Source organism: Rhinopithecus roxellana, chromosome 12, assembly GCF_007565055.1.
Source record: "Rhinopithecus roxellana isolate Shanxi Qingling chromosome 12, ASM756505v1, whole genome shotgun sequence".
Lineage (NCBI taxonomy): Eukaryota > Metazoa > Chordata > Mammalia > Primates > Cercopithecidae > Rhinopithecus > Rhinopithecus roxellana.
The window spans coordinates 63,553,703-63,564,282 of record NC_044560.1 but is presented as its reverse complement, the minus strand read 5'-3'; positions in this window follow the sequence as shown (position 1 = coordinate 63,564,282).

Genomic DNA, 10,580 nt, shown 5'->3' with positions numbered 1-10,580 from the left:
CTGCCATGTTGAAATAACGATCTTTGGTAATTGTTAATGATTTTAATGAAGTTGAGTACATTCACAGCAGTTACAGGACTGCCACTGCACAGAATGAAGTCTGTCATTACAGTTACAACTTACGTCCTGCAAAAATACTCTTGAGATGTAAAAATAGGCACATTGTTCACAATCTTTCAATTCGCTTAGTGTTATTACTCCCATGTTTACTGGGAAGGTACAGTTAAGAATTGTCCTCTAAATTTGTTCCCTCAAAGGCTTTTGTTTATCTTCATTTATATAATGACTGACTTTCTTTGTGATCCTTAGTTCATAAAAAGTATTGCATTTCTCAATTTCAAACTGGATTCAAGAGGTTACTTCCCACCCCCTGCCCCCCTGCTCCTGTAATACTTAGCTGGTGCTGCTGGCATAGCACATGTCACACTCTATTATAGATAGCTGTAGAAGTGTCTGTCACCTCCATTAGACTAGGAGTTCCCTGAAGGCAGTAACCACCATTTCATTTTTGCCTTCTTAGCACCTGTCAGTTCCTGACATCTAGTCAGTGCTCAATAAGTGTTTGGTGATTGAATCAAATAGACACAATGCAGTGTGTTTATATTAAATGTGTTTTCTGCTTCACTTTACACCAGTTGCTACTTATCCTATTATACTTATATTCTTATAAAATAATACATTTTAAGACCAGAAAGGCACAATCACATTTGGGTTGAAAATGATTTACTTTTTCAATGTAATTGCTTTTCAAAAGCTGTTTGCTGTCGATTGGCTTATCAAGTTTTAAATATTTTCTTTCTGAAAGGTAGGATTTCAAAAGATTTCTAATTTTTTAAAATGGATTTTTACATTGTCAAGGAGACACATAATAGGTGAGGCCAATCTTTCACCTGATAAGTATGAGAATTCCTACTACATTATGATTTGTTCAATTCAAGCCACTGAGTTTAAATAGGAAAAGGAATGGAATAAATGTTTTTAAAAATCCCAACTGTTGAAAAGTTCTGTAATATAATCTAAAACAAATATACCAACTTAACTTTTTCTTATAATAAGGAAACTGGTAGTTTCAAAAACCATCTGCAGGATAAATGTTTATGGCGCAGAATGACGACTTATCCAAAGCATTGGCATACATTTTCTTAGTTAATGTTTGATGAGGCTTTTCCACTTTGAATTCTTCAGTGAACTAAAAGAAGACTTTCATTAACGATTTTTGAAAGATAATGAGGCCGTGATCCCTTTCCAGATGTTTCATTCGTCAAATAATTGTGATCTTTCTTCCAAATAGCCATGGTTGCTTGATTCCTATTTTCTTGTTTATTGAGCAGTGATTTATAAAGATGAAGAGAAGTGCCAGGCAGATGATGGGGATCGGATATATTTCATCTGTCTCCAATGTACAAAATCTTGTACTCTGCATTATTATAGATTCAGAAGTATATTTATAAATCTAAAAATTGGAAGCTTGTACTCTCCTGAGCCCGTGTATATAAACATATAATGAACAATATTCTTTATGTGTTTCTACATACATACATAGTTGTCTATCTATGTACAGAAATATACAGAAGCCTCTATTTTTGAACTCTCCGAAGCTTCTTGCTTATGGTCAGCCATGCCAACAAACTTCGCATAATTTAGGCATCATTTTACCTTACAAAAAATTGGAGCCTCTTTAGATTCATTACTAAAGGATAATCATCTTAGTTGTGAATAGAGATACTCTTTTTTAATGGTTTTTGCTTAAAAGCATAGGTACACTTTTAACTGTTTGTCTACAGAAGGAACTCAAGAATATGGCTTCTTTGCAGAATTTTCCTTTGGGTCTAGGAAAGAGACTTGAATTTTTGCTGAGAGTAGACTATTCTAATTATATTTTCAAATATTTCAAAGTATAGAAATAAGAGGTAATAGAGCCCAAAACCCAAATTAAGGTGCATTGAAAAAGCTACATTAAATAAGATAGTAGATAAGTGAGTGATCACAAATAATGCAACATCAACAATAATCAAGCTAAGGCTCAGTGTACACTATGCACTAAACACTATTGTAAACACTTCATGTATTAGTTCATTTTTGTTCACAGTGATCTCATGAGGTAGATACTCGTATTAACCCCGATTTACAGATTAGGAAACTGAGGAGTCACAGACATTTAAATATCTTACCCAAGTTTACAGCTCCAGTAAGGGATAGCGTGGGATGGAAACTGGAGCAACTGGTCTCTAGGGTGATTGTTATTACACTATTTAATAGTGAGCACCAGGTGATATGAGAACTTTGAGCTATTTGTGTTTTATCCTGCTACTGCACATGTTTTTTGTTATTGCTCCCCAAACTGTCATTCCATTCTGTTCACTTTGACTATGTTGGTTCTAGTTTTGACAAATGGGCAAAGAAAAGTGGTAACACCTATCAAATACAAAACCAAAATGAACAGGAATTATTTTGCATCCTTTTTGGCATTATTAATATTCTTGTATTTTGACCATCCTATTTCCATTCCTTAGAAATTAATGAAAATGTGTTCAGGTCATAAACAGAAATATAATTGGGGTAAATGGGTTATCCCAAAGAAGGAATGGGAAAGTACCTATACCCAGCTACTTCCCTTCCCTGAGAAGGGAAATTGCTTTACTTGAGCCATTCCCCGACCCAGGCAGCCAACAGTCAATACTTTATTGATATAAGGAATATGAAAGCTCCTCCTTCCCTGCCTGCACCCCCTTCCCCACCCCTACACACATACTCTAAGGGCGAATTGACCTCTGGTGCTCCAGAGCTTCTTGTAGGACCAAGCTCTCACAGTTTTCAGCTGAACATACTTCTTACTTAGCTTTCTTCCTTAACCCTGTCCTTCCTTGGCCTTCCCCCAAAGTACTCCCTCAATAAATCTGTTTTATAAGAATCATTTTCTTAGTTTCCGCTTTTAGGGATCCCAAGTCAAGTTGAATGATACTGGAAGTGGTCCTAAGAAGCAGAGACTAAGCTGACATTCGGGAGGTGGATGGTAATAAGGCTCTTATCCCTGGTGGTAGGTGCATTATTAATCCCTGGCATCATATACCAGGGTGATTGTTAAGATCAGGGGTCAGCAAACTATGGCTGTGGGCCAGACCCAACTCACTTCTTTTTGTAAATAACGTTTTGTTGGAACACATTCATTTAACAAATTTTAGACAGAACTGAGTATTTGAGACAGAGACCATATGATCTCAAAGCCTAAAACTTACGATCTGGTTCTTTCCAGAAAATATTTGCCTCCTCTGGCTGAAATTTTCACCCATGATGGCAAACTGGGTTGAAATACAGGTAGAAGGGGATACAGTAGCTGATGTAATGTCTCTGGCTTTGAGAGGTATGGGGAAATTGGAACTCTAAAGTTATGGCTAATTGTTGCTAAATATCACTGATGCATTGAAGAGATAAAATAATAGGATGTATTAGGTATTTATTGCTTTGTCACAGATTATCACAAATTAGGGAGCTTAACACAATACACACTTATTATCTCCATGTTCTATGGGTCAGGAGTCCAGGGATGTCTTAGTTAAGTCCTCTACTTTAGAGTCTTTTACAAGGCTACTATCTAAGTATCATTTAAGGCTAGGGTGTCAACAGAAGGTTCAACTGGGGAGGTATCCACTTTCAAGCTTATGTGATTGTTGACAGGGTTCAGCTCCTTGTGAACTATTCACTGAAGGCCATCCTCAGGTTCTTGCCACATGGGTGGCAAGATTAATTGATCAAAGCCAGCAAGAGAGGGATTCTGGTAGCAAGAGGGAAGTGACAATCTTATGTAGCCTAATAATGGAAGTGATGTCCCATCACTTTTGTCATATTCTGTTGGTTAAAAATAAGTCACAAAGCCAGCCCATACTTAACGGAGTGGATTACACAATGTCATGAACACTACAAGGCAAGGCTTACTGGGAGCCATCTTACAGTCTGCTTAATACACAGACTCAGTTCTATTATTTGGCATTTAAAGCAAAATGTGAGAGTCGGAAAACCTCATTAGCATCATTTAAAGAGACATCCTTCTCTTGTAGCTAGAAAGCAGACAGATTTGGAGATCAGGCTCATGGCTCATTTGTAAGTGGAATAACTTTAATGGAGGCTAAATTCTCAGCCTAGGCAAGTTTCCTGTGCAAAATTTAGGGCTCTGAAATAAAGGAGTAGTACTCTGAAGTTTGGGATAGGAATATCTGAGTAGATGAGCACCTTACAACTGCATCGTCCCCTGAACATGTGTGGCTCACAGAAATGGCTAGTAAGCCCCCTTTTCTCTTGTTGGAAGTGAAAGCTTCCTTCATGAATACTATGCCACGGTCTCAAATGAGGCAGATGCCTTATAAGACAATCCTCAGATCTGCCTGTGCTTTCCCTCATGTGGAGGTCACGCTGATAATTTGGGCCACATTTCAGCATGACCTAGCTAGGGAATTGATGGCCTGCTAAGGAAGGAAATGAGTTACATACTCCACGTGATATCTAGGACTTGATTGCATGTATGCTCAAAGAGTATGCCTGGGGGAGATCCTGAGGGTCCTGGCAGAATATAAAGCTATGTAATGGACAGTTTTCTCATATGGGGTTGTTCTGTTGAAACAGGATTTAATACCTAGCAAAGTCTTATATGATAGGTCTAATGTAAGACTGGGATAACTCTTAGTAGCTTGGAAAAAGTGATGGGTCACATGAAATGAAGTAGAGATCCTGGCACTATGGTAATAGATTGTGGAGAAAGAAAGAAACCAATTTAAAAAATGAGCATGCAAAAATGGGTTCATTATGGAAGACTGAAATACCCGTATCTGACTATGTTCCCTAGGAGAGCTTGGAGGACATGTTGTTTATTAACATGATGAGGAATTTGCTGATCAGGCAGATTCCAACATTGTGGGGAAGCATAGTCCTTCTTAAACCAGGGATAGAAGGACATGTGATTAAAAGACTGGGGTCCATTGTAGCAAGGGGATGGTAGGATTCCAGATTAACAGGGGCCACAGGGAAGCACTTAATTGTCAGAAGCGAAGGGAGTGCAGTCACCACAATGAGAAACTGGGTTGAAATGGCTGCTGTCTGGGTGGGGATGGGAACTATCCCAAAGTATCCATGGAAATGGTTACTATGTGAAATGGCAAGATAGATGAGTCACCAACAAGGGTATTGGTTCACACACATAATCAAAAGAGGTAGAAAATAATGAGCAAAAGTTTGACTTGGATATCTCAATGAAAAGTCATAATTTCTTGCCTTGTCTTCATACCTGAGTGAGTTCTCATAACGAGAAACTATTGACTGAAGGAGATGCTGGGTCTCCATGAGACAGGAACTACAACATTATAGTAAGTGTGTGACTCCTCAGTTCTTCCCCAAAAGCACCAAGAGGTATTTACTCAGAAAACTGTACACTGGAACAAAGGGAATGCTCAGATCTTTTTAGGATTGGTAGATATAAGATATGAGTTGATGCTGACAGCACCACCATGGGCCGCTTGTTAGAGTATGGACATGTAAGTGTCAGGAAATAAAAGGAGTTCTGATCTAGACTTATTTCACAGTGGGTTTACTGGGTTTACACACTCATTTAATGATCATTTTTCTAGTCCTTGAATGTATAATTGGCATGAGCCAGTTAGAGGTTGATAGAATTCTCCCATTGTTTTCTTGACCAACTATTGTACTACTGTCAAAGTGGAAAGTCTTTGAAACTATCCTCTGTGGTCAAGTTAGTAAATAAAAACCGGTTATCACATCCTGAGGAAAATTGTACAGATTAGTGCAATAAATAAATACTACTCTCAAAATAGATAGTCTCAAAGATTTAAAGGATACATAGGTGAGGATTCTCTATCTGCATGTAGCTGAGCAATCGAGACCATATACAAATTAGATCATGGAGTTCTGAGCTAAGTACTGCCAACTGAACCAAGTTATAGTTTCTATCACAGCTGTTATGCTGCATGTAATATATTTACTAGGGCAAGCTAACCAGATACAAGATATGTGGTTATTGTTCTGGCAAATGTGTTACTTTTAATACCCATTAGGGAGGGGGGGATCAGAAGCAGCTTGCATTCATATGGATTAATAACAAGAGTCATGATCTGTCCCAGTGTTATGTGAGTTCTCCAGCTTAGTCCAAATATAGTCTGTAAGGACTGGGACTGTACAGACATTCTACAGGGCATCATCTTTGTGGACCATATGGATAAAATCATGTTAATTGGACCAGGGAACTCACTTTATAGAAAAGGAGGTATGGCAATGGGCACATGCTCGTGGAGTTCACTGGTTCTACCACACTCTGGCCCAGTTACAGCACCAGTTTAGAGATGGTATCCTATGAGGATAAGTATTATCTTTTGGAGTATAGTGTGCACTTTAAAGCAACAGATACTATATGGTTCTCTGTCCTCAATGATTAGAATACATGACTACAGGAATCAAAGAGTAAAAATAAGAACTCCACTCAACCATCACTCTCAGGGACCCATTCTTGCAACTACAGGTTTTGTGAGTCTAGAGGTCTTAAGTCCCAGAGGAGGGAAACTTACACTTAGGGGATCTAGGAAAAGTCTCAGTAAACTTAAAGCTATGGCTATTGCCAGATTACTTTGAGCTCCTTGTGCCAATAGACTGGCTGGCACAAAAAGTTACTGTATTGGTAGGATAAATGACCCGATTAGCATGAGGAAGCAGAAATGCTGCTACATATTAGAGACAGGGAGCCATGTGTTTATCACTCAAATGATCTGTTGGGCCGCATCTTGGTATTCTCATGCCTTGTGTAACTGTAATAGGCAAGTACAGCAACTATAACCAGATTAGGGCCTGGTAATCAGGTGCTTAGACTCCTACCTAACTTTTGAGAATTTGGCTTATGCCTTCAGGCAATCCATCTAGACCTGCAGAAGTACTCACCCATAAGGAGGAACATCTAGAAGAGTGATGAAGGGGTAGATGATGATTATGTTATGGGCTTGGGACACACTTGCAGCAGTGGAAGCTATAGTTTGTTTTACTCATCTTTATCTTATACAGGAGCCCAGGACATGTGAGTAACCAGAATCCTGAAGCTGTTGTGCCCGAATGGAGTAAACTAAATGTCAGAAGCAAGAGGTTCTGAGCATTGCAAAGGGTGGCCTACAGTGGCTGCTGTTAGTATCCTTCTTGCTCCCCAGCGGCTGTAAGGGTTTTTGGCTGCTAACAGCTCATAGCTCTCTCCTTCCCAAAGATTAGCCCTCAGCTGAACCAAGCTAACTTACCTGAGAATTATCCTCCCTGGGGATAAGAGGAGCTAACTCTGTAGTATAATATATGCTTCAGAGCTCCCCAAAGGAGCAGGCTCAGCTAAGGCCAGTTTTCATCCTTCTTAGCTACCTTCGTCCCTGCTTCTGCCTATTCTGCTCTTCTTGCTTCCCTCCTCCCAAGAACACTCCCTTTGTAAATCATTTTCAGAACAACTTTAATCTCTGGCCCTGCTTCTAGGGATTCTGATTTAAGCACCAATCTTCTACTATTAACTATACTGGAAACGTATTTTTTCTACCCATATCACTCTGACCCAAACCTGATAGTATGCACGTGAAAGGTTGTGTACATTGAGGTTGCCAGTTTTGTTTTGTTTTTAATTTTACCTCCTGAGCCTAAAATCTCTCCTTAATTTATGATCATAGCAAAGGCTCTCATTTTCAATTCCCAACCTCTCTATAACTCATAAAAACTATTCTATTTTTGTCATTCTCCAAGCCTTCCTCTATACTGATGCTAGCTATTTTTTAAAACACGATTCTTATCATGTTACTCCCCTGATTAAACATTTTGGTGACTTTCCACTGCTTCCTGGATGAGGTCCCCACTCTTTAGCATAACATACAAGGCTTTGTTTATTGGGCTGCAATTTGGAGCCGAATTATGATAGACTGTTCCTCCTACCACACAGCCTGTATACCATATGCTATAGTCATAGTCAACAACTTCTTCCTCCTTGAATAAGACATGCTTTGGTTTGAATCTATGTTATTTCTTCTGCTTGGAATGGCCACTTCTTCCTTTTCTGCTTGATGAATACCTACTTATACTTTAAGATGCACCTTAATTTATTAACTTTTTTGTGAAATTATTATTCACCAATCCAGTACCTCTTTCCAAACCCAAAGAAGTATTAATAACTCCCTTCTTTGTCTTCTTATAACACTAAGCACACACCTGTATTACGACGCTTGTCATATTCTTTGTTATTGTTTATTAACATGTTTTTCACCTCCACACAACTTTGAATGTTCCAAGAATCATGTCTTTGTACATCTAATATCTCTCACATGGCTTAGCATTGTTCTCAAATAATGTGTATTAATTGAAGGAAGAACTTGTCTTTTTCTTAGATAGCTTCACAGCCTGACAAGTTGATGGTTCTGTCCTTGCTCCTGTCTTCAGTCATTTCCCTCTTGTTGGCGATTTTGAAACTGAAGAGTCTCTGGACAGCTGTCTGTTCACCTAAGTCTAATGACTCTCCATGGCGTCAGTCCATCATTGCTTGAATTATATAACTTTCCCTCTATGCACTCAAATACATTCATGCTCCCTGTGATTTGTAACAAAGGAGGGTTAAGAAATAAACTTTTAGCTTGGCGACATAAATGCAAGCTAACATTTTCTCTCTCCTTGAAGGTGGTAGGAAGTAAGGAGAAAGTGAGAGAAAATTGCTTGACAAGTAAATAAATCCCCACCTCCTTCATAACTTCCTCTCTGTGCTGTACTCACTCTGAATGCGAATTTAATTGGTCAGTTTTTCTGCTTCATCTAGACTTACATATAACCATAAAATGATGCTTTTTACATTTTTAGCTTTTTCTAAATAAAATTATTTCTTTACATTTTTGAGGGGCTGGATTGTGAATCTCACCTAAGGGAGTTCAAATAAACACATTTTTTTAACTCCGGTGTATTATTAGAAGTTGTATTAGTGATCCTTGATTAAACTAGAAGGTAAAAATGATAATAAAAAGGCCCTGCATTATAGCAAACCCAATGGTTAATGTGGCATAAAACATGGTTATGAGACTCTGGCCTGATAATATTCATTTTTTTTTCCCTCCAGCCACATTCTCAGCCTCAGCTCCTTCATCTCCCTCTGACTTCAAAGGAATCTCTGCATGAAGAGGGAGGGTACACAATAGAAGAATTGGCCCAATTATCCCCTTCTGTTTGGAAATGGGTGAAGATTACGGATATGTTTTACTTCTTCCTGTGCTTTGGACTATATAATGTCAATTACCTCAAGCAAAACCTCCTACCCTGGCTAATACATAGATTTGGATTATACCAAAAATTGCATAAAATTGGAAACAAGACATTAACAATAATCCATAATGGTGTAACGTAATAGAACACATGTTTATATTCACTGACTTTAGCTAGTACCAAAAAAAAAAAGGTAAATTAGTTTAGAGATTTAAATTTTATATTTATTATATCCTGACCTTTTTGCTCCTCCTCCACCACCTTGTATTATGAATGAGGTAATTAAAAAGAGTCTATTTATTTTTTGTTCTGCTATAGCAGAACAAAAACATTTTTGCCCCCTTAAATGTGTTTGTGTGTATGTGAATGTGTGTGTGTGTGTGTTGTGTGCATTGATCATTTTAACCAAAGTGTGAAAATGAAGTTGTAATGCTAAAGGCCAAAGGAATGAATTAACCTGACCTGTTAATTAAAAGACCGTGCTTGAAGTATTAACCAGGAACCACTGTTGGACTTTTCATTCTCAACCAAAAATGAGAAGGCAAGCACAGTAATCCCACATCACCTCTGGAAATGATGTCAGGAAATGTTTTCGCAGAGTCAGCTACTGGTCAAGACTTACATCAAGTTAAACAAAATAATGAAGGATCAGGGATTCTAAAAGGGCCAAAAGTTCTAACGGGAGACCTTTAGCCCCTTTGCCTGCAATGCATAATAATACTTCCTGTTTGTTTGATATGTCCTTACCATACTCTGAAACAACAAACACTTATAACTTCCATATTAGGAACGAAGTCTTCTGTCCCCACCCTTCCTGTTTACGATTATTTTCCACAGAAGTGAATCAGTGCCGTTTGAACTACAGAATGAATATGACACCAAGAACAAAAACCCCAAATAGACTAATCTACCTGAAGCCATGTCTTATTAAACTTCCAGAATATTTGGGAGTGTCCATACTACAGAATAATTACATATAACTATATATAAATTTAACTAAGGTTGGCTTGAAGTTTAAAATGTCTTTGATAAAAACTCCACTTTCCTTATGTGAGTCTAGATAGATCATACAGTTTAAGATTCACCAACAAAAGCTTGTAGCAATAACAATAGTGGGAGGCTTGACTTCTAAAAACAGCTCTTTCCTGTTAGCTATTTCTGCCCACAAATACGGTTGATTGCAGGTAAGTAACATGTAAGTATTTTTATCATTACTAAAGGAGTTTGGACATATATAATATAAAGGAATTTTAAAATTAATTGATTGTTGTTTAAGCCTCCAGCTTTAGTGGCTTGTTATTATTTTTCAGTCAGCACTTAGGCTT